Genomic DNA, 15,994 nt, shown 5'->3' on the forward strand with positions numbered 1-15,994 from the left:
TCAACCTATTACAAGTCTCCACTAAAGACAGATAGTTGATAGTTGAACTGTGTGTCTATGTCTACAAGTGGGTGTTACCTTATGTGAATCGTGTACGATTTGTACTGATTTTCTCCACAGTGCAAAGAATAGAGAAATTCATGAATAGCAGGTGTTTTACTGATTGTTTTTATGAAAATGCTGCAGAAATGCCAATGTCAGAACCACAGAGTAAAGAAGATCAGTGTATAAGAAGGAGCAGACCAGATGGACGTCCTTAATGAAAGCCATACTGCTTTGATGGAATTTACCACTGCTCTGAGTATGAGTCTCTGCATTACCAGCCTGAGAATTTGATTTAAGGAGGCAGTCTCATTCTGGTCAGACTCACAAGGAACTTAAGTACCTGAACTAGGTGGTCAGTTCATGAATGGAGAACCACTCCACTACTGTGTCCAGAATGTTGGTGTCCTTTGTGTCCAGTGCCTCTTTCTGACCTAGCAGTCCCTGGGGGAGCTGACCAGTAAACGTGGGTGGTTGTGAGGGACGTGCCATTCAGACCATAGGGAAGTGTGAGGAATCTTCTGAAGATGTGACTTCTGTTTGCAGTAGGATGCAAGCTCTTGATCCACCCTGGCAACTTCTGATTTCTGGATTTTCTCTTCTTCATTCTCAAAGCTAGTGTTGGTCAATCCATGTTCCACAGAATGCTAGGATTCTGTGTAAGGATTATTTTGTGGGAGATGGATCCTCTCACAAAGAAAAAACAAAACTTAAACTACTGCCCTCTCTAGCCATTCCCTTCCTGTTATGATACAATTTTAGCTTCTCCAGTCACTTTCCAGTCCTGTCTCCTGGCAATGAAATTATTTCCAGATCTCCTTAATGGACTATAGGGAGTTCCCAAACTCTCAGTGTTTCTTTTATTGAGATAATCACAGAAGGTCAATCATCTAGGAATAATCATGGATGTCTTATGTGTAGCTTTTACTTATTTAATTCTCATCATATGATATTATTTCTCTCATTTCCTTAGGAAGTTTTCAAAATTATAAGAGAGAATTTTACTTTTTACTAGTAGGTGCTGTTATAGGGTACTCTAAATCTTTGAGCCAGAGGTAGATAAATAAAACTTTTTACATTTCAATGCAATATTGAGAAAAACCTACCAAAAATATACATAAATAGGCAAGCTTATATTCTTTTTGTAGCACTCATGAACATCTGTACTCCATGTGTTTTTTTAAAACTTCACTACTTGCATTATAGAATGGCTGTGACATCCATTGGCAATCTCATACTCTTAAAGGAATCAGTTTTTAAAGAAATACAAAAGGGATGAATTGGGATATTGGGATTGACATATATACACTAATATGTATAAAATAAATAACTAATAAGAACCTGCTGTATAAAAAAGTAAAATAAAATTCAAAAAAAAAAGAAAAGCAAAAGGTTTGTACTATAATTATAGAACACATGTCAATTCTCATGCAAAAGGACTAACCCAATCTTGCCAATAGCTATAGAAATTAACAAAACAGAAAAGTTTAACCAGTGAAATACCATATACTTGAAAATAATTTTTTCCATTATACAGAAAAGAAGCATGTAAAAAGAGGCAGAGCATAAGGTCCTTCCTTCATGCAGTTAAGCTTATTTTTTATTTACATAAAGAGAAGCAAAATAAACAGGGCCACTTCAGCCTATCCCTTGGAGTTTAAGTTACAGGAGAAAAGAAATCATGACTATATTCTGGTGGAATTTTGCTTGAAAAGCAGTTGAATATTAAATTACAAATCACTAGTTTCTTAAAATATCTTTTAATATCTGGGTAAAAATTGTAAAATAGCCTGTTCTCTGATTTTTAAGACAACTATTTGTAGTCCTTCTTAAAATGCGTTTTGTGCAAGAAGGTTTCTTTTTCAATTTTTTTCCTTTCCTTTCTTTTTTTTACTTTTACAAACTCCCTAACAGATCCAATACCCTGAGAAAACTAGAAGATATTTATAACTAAACAACAAGTCTATAGAACCCCAAAGGCGATTACCTCGTATATAAGTATGCCTTAGGCAAACTTCAACTAGTTTTTAAGAAACAGATGTTTAAGCCATCTCAAGAATTTTATTCAGGCACAAAATTTGCATTATCTACTCTTAAATTTCCTGATCTCTCCTCTTCTGGTTCCTCTCAATTCTATCTACCATTTTTCAACTTAAAAAAGCATTTTCTGGCCACAATTAACACAGTCAGAAGCCTCTGAGAAACATGTATCCCTGTGTCCTCCTGTTTAATAACACTTACAGCCCCACTGCTTCATTACCTTTAGACTCCAGTGCATGTTCTTATTTTAGGTTACCCTAAGAAATATCTTATTTAAGGTAATATCAGTATGTAGCATAGGCTAAAATTTCATCCCTACCTTGGAATCCCTGCAGTTCTTTTTGCCCCTTTCAGGTAAATATCCAATAACTAGGAATTAATTTGTACTTGGGATAACTATTTTCCAAAATAACTTGTCTCAGCTCCAAAAGACTTTAGCTGTTAATTATTGAAACTATTGGGACTTCCCTGGTGGTCCAGTGGTTAAGAATCCATCTTGCAATGCAGGGGATGCCGGTTAGATCCCGGGTCAGGGAGCTGGGATTCCACATGCCGCAGGGCAACTAAGCCCTCATGCCAGAACTACTGAGCCCGTGCACCACAACTAGAGAGCCCTCGCACCACAACTAATGAGCCTACACGCCACAACTAGAGAGAAGCCCGCACACTGCAACAAAGAGCCCACGCACCGCAACAAAAGATCCCACATGCCGCAACTAAGACCCAAAGCAGCCAAAAAATAAATAAATAAATATTTTAAAAATTATTGAAACTATTGAATTTTTGCTTATGTTTTTCAAAGACAAAAGATTTTTAATGAGAAATATAAAATATTTAAAAGTGTGACAGTGAAAATAGCAAACATCATGTTTGAGTGTCTATTCACATAACTCAGGGTTTATCTGAAGGTTCTCCATGTCATGCAGAAAAACAGCTCCTTTATAATAATTAATCTGCAGATTCTGTAGAATTGGGATCCAGAAACAAGTTACCTATTTTTTACTTCCATTTTTGACAGACTAATAATATATTTCCCCTTGTTCACTTTAATCTTATCCTTTTAAGAAAGAATCAGAGTAGAAGAAATATCAGTATCAATACAGTTGAATGCCTTCTGAACCCCTACTACTTACATAGCATTCTGCTATATAGTACAAAGAAATAGGACATTTCTTTGCCTTCAGCGTACTTATAAGTAATTCAAAAAATAAAATATACAGGAAAAAATAATAACACAAGGTGGTTCATGGTTCAAGAGTTATTGCAAGGAAATTGTTCATTCATTCAACAAATATTTATTGAGTGCCTACTATGTGCTAAGCACTGTGCTGAATGCAGGGTATTTTAAAAATGAGGATAATTATAAACAGAAATAGTCACTTCTCTCTAGGGATATGACGATGAAGAGGTAGGGACTGGGTGATGTAAGTCCTTGTTCTTTACCCTGAGAACAATGAGAAGGCATTGAAGGCTTTTAAACAAGGGGTTGACATGATCAGTTGTGTGTTTTTAAAAGATCTAAATACCATGAGGAGAATTTAGTGGAGAGAAACAAAATGTGAGATGAGAGACAGAAATAATCCTTGCAGTATTCCAGGCAACAGACAAGGTTTTAGAGGTAGTGGTGGTGGTGGTAGTGGTGATGATAGTGGGGGAGAAAAGGAAAGAGGAAGATAGAGAAAGAAAGGGGACAAAGTAGATAGATTTAAAAATTATTTAAGCAGTAAAATCAAAAGCATTTGATAATCAGGTACTGGGGCTAAGGGGGAAAAGAAGGATTAAATCTACTCTGATTCCTTTTTTTAAAGGTTGAAGGCCTTGCTTTTTGGCTTGTTTAACTGATGGCTGATGGTTCTGTTTACAAAAATAGGCAACACTGGAGGAATGGTGTGTTTGAGAGGAAGGTTTTTATGAATACAGTTATGGAAAAATTCAGTTTGAGGGACCTTCAAGACATTCAAGTTTACATGTCAACTATTCAGTTAGAAATAAAAGTCTGGCGATGGAAGAAAATGTTAAGCTAAAGATAAGATTTGAGAGTCATCAAATGATAGCATCATATACTCTGATGGGCTCTCTTATCAATATGTACAGTGGAAAATAAAGTGGTTTAGATTAGGGTTCTCTCACTATGAATTAGAAGACTCTGGAAACATTTCATGGGGAAGAGGACTGGATCATGAAAAGAGGTAGAATATAGATAAGAAGAGAGAGAAGTAGAAATGAATGAAATGGCAGGAACACAATAAAAATATACATAAATAGACTGTAAAGATTTTGGTTGCAAGTAACAGAGATACCAACCCAAACTGGCTTAATACAAAAAAAAAGGAATCTATAAATTCACACATAACTGAGACGTTCAGGGTATTCTACCTGCAAGCAAAGCTCTGTCCCGGGGTGAAACACCATGCTCAGAACTCAGATCCTTTTTTTCTGTTTTTCAGCTATTTCCTTGGTGTTGACTTAAGTTCTAGCAAGTTCTCCTCTGATGATCCCAAGGTGGTTGCTAGTAGTTCCAGATGCTACATGTTCATATGCTTATGTCCAGCAAGAAAAACAAAGTTCATTTATTTATTTATTTATTTACACAATAGGGCAATGAAAACCCCAGAATGGAGATCATTGACCTATTAAGGTTGTGTGCTCATCGCTAATATTGTAGGTAGAGATTGAGGTACACGGATTATTTTAACCTAGTCAGGGTGTACCTCTGGAATGGAGACAAATCCTCTCACTAAACTACCTAGAGTATTGGGGAAGGGAGATAGGAAATCTAGAAGGAGTTATGTTATAAGAAGTCTTAAATGCCAAGTTAAAGACCTTGTTCTTAATCTAATAGACCAAAAGTTCTTGTGTTTTGAACAGAAGAGGCATCCAATGAAATTATTTCAAAAAATTAAGTCTTGAGGCAACTATAGTACATATGGCAATGTTTAAGAAAAACAGAAAAAGAAATCTGTTCAAGAGTGTATAGCAATAGTTTAGGAAAGAGAAAGTGAAAACCCAGACTGTGATTGAGTAAGAAATGTTGATGAAAGGAAGCCAGTAATGAAGTAATGGATGTGAACAATATTTCAGAAGAAGAATCCAAGAGACTTAGCAAGATAATAATGGTGGAACTTCAAACTTTTCCACTGAGATTTCGACTAATGTGGTAGCTTTGGCACTGAGGCAAAAATGAAATCCTTTCTTTCACTGTAGTACTTGACCCTTTTATTCCCAACTTAGCTCTGAGCTAGGCTTTTCATTTCATTTCGTTCTAGTTAGTTACCACCACCTTGTGACCCATTATTCCCCACATGCACAACTTTCCTAGGAGTCAAAAGAAGGCAAGTTCCAACCTCTGTCAGAATGAAAGCTGTCCTTGACTCCATAGAATGAGAACTTGCAGATTACTTTGCAATTTATAAAGATAGATATCACTACAATCATAGCAGTGGCACTTACTGTTTAACAAATGTTTTTTGAGCATTTCGTCAACCTACAGTGGTTCTGTTAGCAAGCAACAGAAAACCCATTGGTTTAAACAAGTACAATTCCAAAGGAAACAGTTAGTAGTGTTGGTTCAGTTGCTCATCTATAACAGGGCCGATATCTTTGAGTTTCTCTGGACTTTTGTTGTGTTTTACATCACGGTGACAAGGTGACTGCTCTACCTCCAAGTATCACGGCCTCATTCAAGGCAAGCAATTGTGTGGTAAAGAGAGGGGGAGAAGGAATCTTTCTATTTATCAATAAAACAAATTTCTGCCTGGATTTCTAACCCAGTGTACTTCTTATAGTTCATGGGCCAGAATGGGATCGCATGACCACTCTTAGCAGTAAGGGAGACCAGGAGAGTGAACATTTGATTTTCTGTTCTCTATTTGTGTGAGTCATAGCAAGCAAGAAGAAAGTTGGAAATGGTTTTTGGGTGGCCAAACAGTAAGCTCTTCCATGAAAACCTATCGTTCTACAGTGTGCCCTGTGCTTACATATGTATTACACTCTTATTTTGTATTTGACTTTGTATTTATCTGTACATGATGCTTCCTCTACCCTTTGGGAGAATATTTGCATGATTAATTACCAATTTTTAAAATGGATGTTTTATTCTCTTTTTCCATTAGCTACTACTAACACCTGCTTAACTCATACAGCAAAGAAGCTAGAATTTTGGTTTCCCTGAGTAGGCAACACATATTGACTACAAAGGATATAATTTGTATTTATGTCTAATTATCTTGGCAAGCATTACCCATGTGAAAGAAAACATAGCAAAAGTACCAGATGATTCCATTGGGATTTAGTAAAAGTATCACATTTTATCTTTTATGAGATGTGATAGAGTTTCACATAAGGATGTATTTCCAAAAGACCTCATCAGCCTTGACTTAGGAAGAAATTCAGCACCAAAATGTAGCACCTGCATATCAAAAATAAAATTAGTAATTATACTACTTGATGCAATGTTTAGAAAAATAGTCAATTAAAGCAATATGAATTCAACCAGAATCCTCTGCAGGCAACAGCATCATGCAATGCTGACTTCACAGTGATATGAAATTTTAAATAACAACGGTGCTAAATCAGGGAGCAGCGAACCCAGGCCAAGTTTAAATTTAGTAACAGCGCTAGTTTACTGAAAATAACCTTCTCCATAGCAGATTCTCTGTGAATTTCAGGTGACCGACTACTTGTTTTTCTGTTCTGTTCAGAGGTGATCAGGTACCCAGAGGCTTCAGCATTGCTGTCTTCCCTTCTCAATGGCGTTTCTGGTGTCCACCTCAGGAGTCTCCTTGGCCAGCCCTGAAACACTTGAAAATTAAACAGAGAATCCACTGCATATATTCTTCTTGAAAATTTCCATTGTATATGTTCAGAACGTTCTGAACAACGATAAGGATTTGAAGGTAAGAGAACTTTGGAAGTAACTCACATTCTTGTGTAACTCTTAATTACATCAAAAGTGAATATTTAATATATTTTTAAAAATATACAAAAGTAAAAGCAGTTGTTGAATATAAGGAAAATAGCCAGCTATGTTTAGTTCTGCAGCAAAAAAAGGTAAATAAAATACAAAGTTCAAAAGTTGTTATATGTCATGTAAATATAAATACAAGCAAGGCACAGTGGTTATCTTGATATCTGAAATCAGTTTCACACAAAAAAGCATGGCATACAGTGGTTCCCAAATTCTAATATTCATGAGAGTGACATGAGGGGAGAGAGCGGTTCTTAAAATGCTGATTCCTGGGCATATTTCACAGAGAGTTAGATTTACTAGACTGGGATATGGTCCAGCAATCTGCATTTTTACAGCTACTCACCCCCAAAAGATCCTGATGAAAGTGGGTCTTGGGCCTTTGAGAAACATGGAAGTTGGCATTTAAAATAATGTACTTCTAATTTTCAAACTTCATTTAAAGGGGTTTTATGTGGTTTGTTTCCTTCAGTCACAAGAACAATTGTGTCATAATGTACCGAGCTGATCTCCCTGTGCTATGCGGCTGCTTCCCACTAGCTATCTATTTTACATTTGGTAGTGTATATATGTCCATGCCACTCTCTCACTTTGTCCCAGCTTACCCTTCCCCCTTCCCGTGTCCTCAAGTCCATTCTCTAGTAGGTCTGCGTCTTTATTCCCGTCTTGGCCCTAGTTTCTTCATGACCATTTTTTTTGTTTGTTTTGATGATGGCCATTTTGACGGGTGTGAGATGATATCTCATTGTAGTTTTGATATGTATTTCTCTAATGATTAATGATGTTGAGCATTCTATCATGTGTTTGTTGGCAATCTGTATATCTTCTTTGGAGAAATGTCTATTTAGGTCTTCTGCCCATTTTTGGATTGGGTTGTTTGTCTTTTTGATATTGAGCTGCATGAGCTGCTTGTAAATTTGGAGATTAATCCTTTGTCAGTTGCTTCATTTGCAAATATTTTCTCCCATTCTGAGGGTTGTCTTTTCATCTTGTTTATGGCTTCCTTTGCTGTGCAAAAGCTTTGAAGTTTCATTAGGTCCCATTTGTTTATTTTTGTTTTTATTTCCATTTCTCTAGGAGGTGGGTCAAAAAGGATCTTGCTGTGATTTATGTCATAAAGTGTTCTGCCTATGTTTTCCTCTAAGAGTTTGATAGTGTCTGGTCTTACATTTAGGTCTTTAATCCATTTAGAGTTTATTTTTGTGTATGGTGTTAGGGAGTGTTCTAATTTCAGTCTTTTACATGTAGCTGTCCAGTTTTCCCAGCACCACTTATTGAAGAGGCTGTCTTTTCTCCACTGTATATTCTTGCCTCCTTTGTCAAAGATAAGGTGACCGTAGGTGTGTGGGTTTATCTCTGGACTTTCTGTCCTGTTCTATTGATCTATATTTCTGTTTTTGTGCCAGTACCATACTGTCTTGACTACTGTAGCTTTGTAGTATAGTCTGAAGGCAGGTTCTCAGGATTGCTTTGGCTATTCGGAGTCTTTTGTGTTTCCATACAAATTGTGAAATTTTTTGTTCTACTTCTGTGAACAATGCCAGTGGTAGTTTGATGATTGCATTGAATCTGTAGATTGCTTTGGGTAGTATAGTCATTTTCAAAAGTGACCCACTTCCAATCCAAGAACATGGTATATCTCTCCATCTTTTGTATCATCTTTAATTTCTTTCATCAGTGTCTTATAATTTTCTGCATACAGGTCTTTTGTCTCCTTAGGTAGGTTTATCCCTAGGTATTTTATTCTTTTTGTTGAAATGGTAAATGGGAGTGTTTTCTTAATTTCACTCTCAGATTTTTCATCATTAGTGTATAGAAATGCAAGAGATTTCTGTGCATTAATTTTGTATCCTGCTACTTTACCAAATTCATTGATTAGCTCTAGTAGTTTTCTGGGAGCATCTTTAGGATTCTCTATGTATAGTATCATGTCATCTGCAAACAGTGACAGCTTTACTTCTTCTTTTCCAATTTGGATTCCTTTTATTTCTTTTTCTTCTCTGATTGCTGTGGCTAAAACTTCCAAAACTATGTTGAATAATAGTGGTGAGAGTGGGCAACCTTGTCTTGTTCCTGATCTTAGTGGAAATGGTTTCAGTTTTTCACCATTGAGGACGATGTTGGCTGTGGGTTTGTCATACATGACCTTTATTATGTTGAGGTAAGTTCACTCTATGCCTACCTTCTGGAGAGGTTTTATCATAAATGGGTGTGGAATTTTGTCAAAAGCTTTCTCTGCATCTATTGAGAGGATCATATGTTTTTTCTCCTTCAATTTGTTAATATGGTGTATCACATTGATTGATTTGCGTATATTGAAGAGTCCTTGCATTCCTGGGATAAACCCCACTTGATCATGGTGTATGATCCTTTTAATGTGCTGTTGGATTCTGTTTGCTAGTATATTGTTGAGGATTTTTGCATCTATGTTCATCAGTGCTATTGGCCTGTAGTTTTCTTTCTTTGTGACATCTTTGTCTGGTTTTGGTATCAGGGTGATGATGGTGGCCTCGTAGAATGAGTTTGGGAGTGTTCCTTCCTCTGCTATATTTTGGAAGAGTTTGAGAAGGATAGGTGTTAGCTCTTCTCTAAATGTTTGATAGAATTCGCCTGTGAAGCCGTGTTTTCCTGGGCTTTTCTTTGTTGGAAGATTTTTAATCACAGTTTCAATTTCAGTGGTTGTGATTGGTCTGTTCATATTTTCTATTTCTTCCTGGTTCAGTCTCAGAAGGTTGTGCCTTTCTAACAATTTGTCCATTTCTTCCAGGTTGTCCATTTTATTGGCATAGAGTTGCTTGTAGTCATCTCTCATGATCCTTTGTATTTCTGCAGTGTCAGTTGTTACTTCTCCTTTTTCATTTCTAATTCTATTGATTTGAGTCTTCTCCCTTTTTTTTCCTGATGAATCTGGCTAATGGTTTCTCAATTTTATTTATCTTCTCAAAGAACCAGCTTTTAGTTTTACTGATCTTTGCTATTGTTTCCTTCATTTCTTTTTCATTTATTTCTGATCTGATCTTTATGATTTCTTTCCTTCTGCTAACTTTGGCGTTTTTTTGTTCTTCTTTCTCTAATTGCTTTAGTAGGTTAGGTTGTTTATTTGAGATGTTTCTTGTTTCTTAAGGTAGGATTGTATTGCTATAAACTTCCCTCTGAGAACTGCTTTTGCTGCATCCTATAGGTTTTGGTTATCGTGTTTTCATTGTCATTTGTTTCTAGGTATCTTTTGATTTCCTCTTTGATTTCTTCAGTGATCTCTTGGTTATTAAGTAGTGTATTGTGTAGCCTCCATGTGTTTGTATTTTTTACAGATTTTTCCCTGTAACTGATATCTAGTCTCATAGTGTTGTGGTTGGAAAAGATACTTGATACAATTTCAATTTTCTTAAATTTACCACGGCTTGATTTGTGACCCTAGATATGATATATCCTGGAGAATGTTCCACGAACACTTGAGAAGAAACTGTATTCTGTTGTTTTTGGATGGAATGTCCTATAAATATCAATTAAGTCCATCTTGTTTAATGTATCATTTAAAGCTTGTGTTTCCTTATTAATTTTCATTTTGGATGATCTATCCATTGGTGAATGTGGGGTGTTAAAGTCCCCTACTATGATTGTGTTACTGTCGATTTCCCCTTTTATGGCTGTTAGTATTTGCCTTATGTATTGAGGTGCTCCTATGTTGGGTGCATAAATATTTAAAATTGTTATATCTTCTTCTTGGATTGATCCCTTGATCCTTATGTGGTGTCCTTCTTTATCTCTTGTAATAGTCTTTAAGTCCATTTTGTCTGATATGAGAATTGCTATTCCAGCTTTCTTTTGATTTCCATTTCCATTTCCATTTCCATGGAATGTCTTTTTCCATCCCCTCACTTTCAGTCTGTATGTATCCCTAGGTCTGAAGTGGGTCACTTGTAGACAGCATATATATGGGTCTTGTTTTTGTATCCATTCAGCCAGTCTATGTCTTTTGGTTGGAGCATTTAATCCATTTACATTTAAGGTAATTATCGATATGTGTCTTCCTATTATCATTTTCTTAATTGTTTTGGGTTTTTGTTGTAGGTCTTTTCCTTCTCTTGTGTTTCCTTCCTAGAGAAGTTCCTTTAGCATTTGTTGTAAAGCTGGTTTGGTGGTGCTGAATTCTCTTAGCTTTTGCTTGTCTGTAAAGGTTTTAATTTCTCCGTCAAATCTGAATGAGATCCTTGCTGAGTAGAGTAATCTTGGTTGTACTTTTTTCCTCTTCATCACTTTAAATATGTCCTGCCACTCCCTTCTGGCTTGCAGAGTTTCTGCTGAAAGATCAGCTGTTACCCTTATGGGGATTCCCTTGTATGTTATTTGTTGTTTTTCCCTTGCTGCTTTTAATATTTTTTCTTTGTATTTAATTTTTGATGGTTTGATTAATATGTGTCTTGGCATGTTTCTCCTTGGATTTATCCTGTATGGGACTCTCTGTGCTTCCTGGAGTTGATTAACTATTTCCTTTCCCTTATTAGGGAAGGTTTCAACTATAATCTCTTCAAATATTTTCTCAGTCACTTTCTATTTCTCTTCTTCTTCTGGGACCCCTGATTCGAATGTTGGTGTGTTTAATGTTGTCCCAGAGGTCTCTGAGACTGTCCTCAATTCTTTCCATTCTTTTTTCTTTGTTCTGCTCTGCAATAGTTATTTCCACTATTTTATCATCCAGGTCACTTATCTGTTCTTCTGCCTCAGTTATTCTGCTATTGATCCCTTCTAGAGAATTTTTAATTTCATTTATTGTGTTGTTCATCACTGTTTGTTTGCTCTTTAGTTCTTCTAGGTCCTTGTTAAACGTTTCTTGTATTTTCTCCATTCTATTTCCATGATTTTGGATCATCTTACTATCATTCTGAATTCTTTTTCAGGTAGACTGCCTATTTCCTCTTCATTTTTTAGGTCTGGTGGGTTTTTACCTTGCTCCTTCATCTGCTATGTGTTTCTCTGTCTTCTCATTTTGCTTAACTTACTGTGTTTGGGGTCTCCTTTTTGCAGGCTGCAGGTTCTTAGTTCCCATTGTTTTTGGTGTCTGTCCCCAGTGGCTAAGGTTGGTTCAGTGGATTGTGTAGGCTTCCTGGTGGAGGGGACTAGTGCCTGTGTTCTGGTGGATGAGGCTGGATCTCGTCTTTCTGTCGGACAGGTCCACATCTGATGGTGTGTTTTGGGGTGTCTGTGGCCTTATTATGATTTTAGGCGGCCTCTGTGCTAATGGGTGGGGTTGTGTTCCTGTCTTGCTAGTTGTTTGGCATAGGGTGTCCAGCACTGTAGCTTGCTGGTCGTTGAGTGGAGGTGGGTCTTGGCATTGAGATGGAGATCTCTGGGAGGTTTTTGGTGTTTTATTTCACGTGGAGCTGTGAGGTCCCTTGTGGACCAATGTCCTGACCTTGGCTCTCCCACCTCAGAGGCACAGCCCTGACGCCTGGCTGGAGCACCAAAAGCCTGTCATCCACAAGGCTCAGAATAAAAGGGAGAAGAAAGAAGAAAGAAAGAAAGAAGAAGAGAGAATTAAATTAAATTAACTTAAGTTATTAAAATAAAAAAGAATTATTTAAAAAAATTTTTTTAAGTAATTAAAGAAAAAAGAAAGAAAGAAAGAAGAGAGCAACCAAACCAAAAAACAAATCCACCAATGATAGCAAGTGCTAAAAACTATACTAAAAAAAGAAAAAATAATGGACAGACAGAACCCTAGGACAAATGGTAAAAGCAAAACTATACAGAGAAAAATCACACTCAGAAGCATACACATACAGACTCACAAAAAGAGAAAAAGGGAAAAATATATATATATTGTTGCTCTCAAAGTCCACTGCTTCAATTTGGGATGATTAGTTGTCTATTCAGGTATTCCACAGATGCAGGTACATCAAGTTGATTGTGGAGATTTAATCCGCTGCTCCTGAGGCTGCTGGGAGAGATTTCCCTTTCTCTTCTTTGCTCACACAGCTCCCGGGGTTCAGCTTTGGGTTTGGCCCCACCTCTGCGTGTAGGTCGCCTGAGGGCGTCTGTTCTTCACTCACACAGGACAGGGTTAAAGGAGCAGCTGCTTCGGGGGCTCTGGCTCACTCAGGCCGGGGAGAGGGAGGGATACGGATGTGGGGTGCGCCTGTAGCGGCAGAGGCCAGTGTGACGTTGCACCAGCCTGAGGCACGCCGTGCGTTCTCCCGGGGAAGTTGTCCCCGGATCACGGGACCCTGGCAGTGGCGGGCTGCACAGGCTCCCGGGAGGGGAGGTGTGGAGAGTGACCTGTGCTTGCACACAGGCTTCTTGGTGGCAGCAGCAGCAGCCTTATCGTCTCAGGCCCATCTCTGGGGTCCGCGCTGATAGCTGCGGCTCGCGCCCGTCTCTGGAGCTCGTTTAGGTGGTGTTCTGAATCCCCTTTCCTCGCGCACCCTGCAACAATGGTCTCTTGCCTCTTGGGCAGGTCCAGACTTTTTCCCGGACTCCCTCCCGTCTAGCTGTGGTGCTCTAACCCCTTCAGGCTGTGTTCACGCCTCCAACCCAGTCCTCTCCCTGCGATCCGACCGAAGCCTGAGCCTCAGCTCCCAGCCCCGCCCGCCCCGGCGGGTGAGCAGACAAGCCTCTCGGGTTGGTGAGTGCTGGTCGGCACCGCTCCTCTGTGCGGGAATCTCTCCACTTTGCCCTCCGCACCCCTGTTGCTGCGCTCTCCTCCGTGGCTCCTCCAGTATTCCTTTTTAAAGTTCAGTATGATGAGCTAATTTCCCCGATGTCTCTATCTCTCTTTTAGAGTGACAGTCCTGCCATTGCTCTCTTAGCTGTTTCTCTGTTCCACATAATGTTTTAATTTATTCAGATGTTTGTGGATCTAATTCTAAGAAATATCTAGAGGATGATAATAATGAATTACTACTGAGGGTTGGGTAAGCATTTTTTTTTTTGAGGGTTTTTTCTTTTTCTCTTCGTTTGAAAACTTAGCCTTAAATTTGAAAAGAACAGATCTGCTTAATATGCCTTTAGCTACTCTTTTCCTCTGCAGATTAAACCTTAGAAATCACGTGCTATATTTATAACAGGGTAAATGTATATTCATTGAATATTACTTTATTTTATTTCTGTTTCCTATATATAATTTAGCAACTTCATCTTTATTATTTGCAATTTTAAGTTTATAAAAGGTTTGCATTTTTATTTCAGTAAAAGAAGAGGCTGGTATGGACATATTCAGACCTTAAATTGTGATGATTTTTTTTAAAGGTTCAATATGATATTACTTTTGCAGTGAAGAGTGAAGTTTTTAATCAAAATCCTTTGAGTTTCAGGCTTATAGCTATTTTCTTTTCTGTTAGTCTTTGTGTGAACTTATTCATATTGTACAGACTTTCTTGTCCATAAAATATCAAAAGGCAAAAATAAACCCTAATCAAAAAGAAGTGTGCCCCTATAATGCAAGTTAGCTACACATTACCTATTAGTATTACACAAAGAAAATGAATATAGTTATATGCATAAAATAAAGCAGCATAAAAATTTTAAAAAGAACATATGTATGTATAACTGAATCACTTTGCTGCACACCAGAAACTAACACAACATTGTAAATCAACTATACTTCAGTAAAAAATTAAAAAATAATAAAATGAAATAAAGCAACACTGAAAGTAACTAAAATAAAAGATTTACAGAATTGGATTAACTCTAACAATGAATTTTCATGTACATTTGTTGTTAGAACTGTTTTCAATAATAAGATTGCCATCTGATGATAAAATTCTAAAATTTGTAGTACACAAGATAGTAAAAATCCTTAAATATATAGTATTCAAGTTTATGGTTCAACAGAGTCTCCAAATAAGATTTCATAAAGCTTTTAGTGCAGATCTTTTATAATTCTTCAATTTCAGAAAAATGTTGAAACTACTTTTCCACGCTTTCTTTCTTTCATCTTCTTTTTTTTTTTCTTTGCAGAGGAGCAGGTGGAGAAAGAATAGAATTGTGTCCTCAAGCGAGTCATGTTCATTATCATTGGCTTATTTATCTTAAATTGTGGCTCCCTATAGAAAACTTACAATCAGGGAGCCTGAGTGAAACAGCCTCCATACTCATGAAGTAAAATACACAACAAAAGAATAAATACAGAAACTTTATAGAAGCATAAAGTTTTAGAGCAGAAATGGACCATTGAGATCTAGTCTGGTCCCCTCATGTATCATAGCATTCTTTTGTCTTCCAAACTTGCTGGTAAAAACCTTAATACAAAGAGCAGTAAACATCAATCTGGTCAGGTATGACTTATTAACAAGGAGAAACTAGCCAAGTGTTTTGCAATAATGATTTCTTGAGGGAGAAAGGTAGGAGGAATTTTTCCTCCAAGATGAAGTTTGAGGAAGTGAAGAAAATACCTGGGTACTTATAAATGTAATTCAATTTGAAATCATGTATTATTTTAGTTGTCAGTAGATAATCTACCATGTCATTAATCTAGAAATGAAAATAGCAAAATTTAGGTTTATTTCAGCCTGGGTTAGCTGTATCTGGAAATCCTATATTGAGAGAGAGGGAAAAAGAGCTGAATGTAAGATAGAACTTTAGAGCAGTAGAGCCATCTGGGACCATTCAGTATAGGAGAAAGGAGATTTAAATATGTAGGAATCTCTGGGGAGTATTAGTGTTATTATGAAACAGTGTAATAATGATATTTGTGAGATATCCAGAATAATTAAAATGTCTATTATTCTCAATTTGAGAAGTTGGACAGTCATTTAAATTGATGTAGCAAAAGTAAAATTGATGTGGCAAAATGCTCATAATATATTGTAAATGAAAACAAGAAGTTACAAACTGTGTTGTGGTATGGTCCCATTTTGATTAAGAAAAGCTACAGATGCATAGGAAGAAAATTGAAATGATCTACATCATAATATTATTCATGGTTATGATGGATTGATGAAATTATGG

The 15,994-nt window shown here is 37.0% G+C and overlaps 1 protein-coding gene across 1 annotated transcript in view; it reads left to right on the forward strand.

The window, feature by feature from the left end:
- Positions 1-15,994, forward strand: part of HS3ST5 (heparan sulfate-glucosamine 3-sulfotransferase 5) — a 196,078-nt gene that overhangs the window by 10,987 nt on the left and 169,097 nt on the right. The window contains exon 2 of the mRNA XM_036871692.1: positions 6,783-6,977. The gene's annotated coding sequence lies outside the window, so the exon portion shown is untranslated. The remainder of the gene's footprint in view (positions 1-6,782; positions 6,978-15,994) is intronic.

Source organism: Balaenoptera musculus, chromosome 12, assembly GCF_009873245.2.
Source record: "Balaenoptera musculus isolate JJ_BM4_2016_0621 chromosome 12, mBalMus1.pri.v3, whole genome shotgun sequence".
NCBI lineage: Eukaryota > Metazoa > Chordata > Mammalia > Artiodactyla > Balaenopteridae > Balaenoptera > Balaenoptera musculus.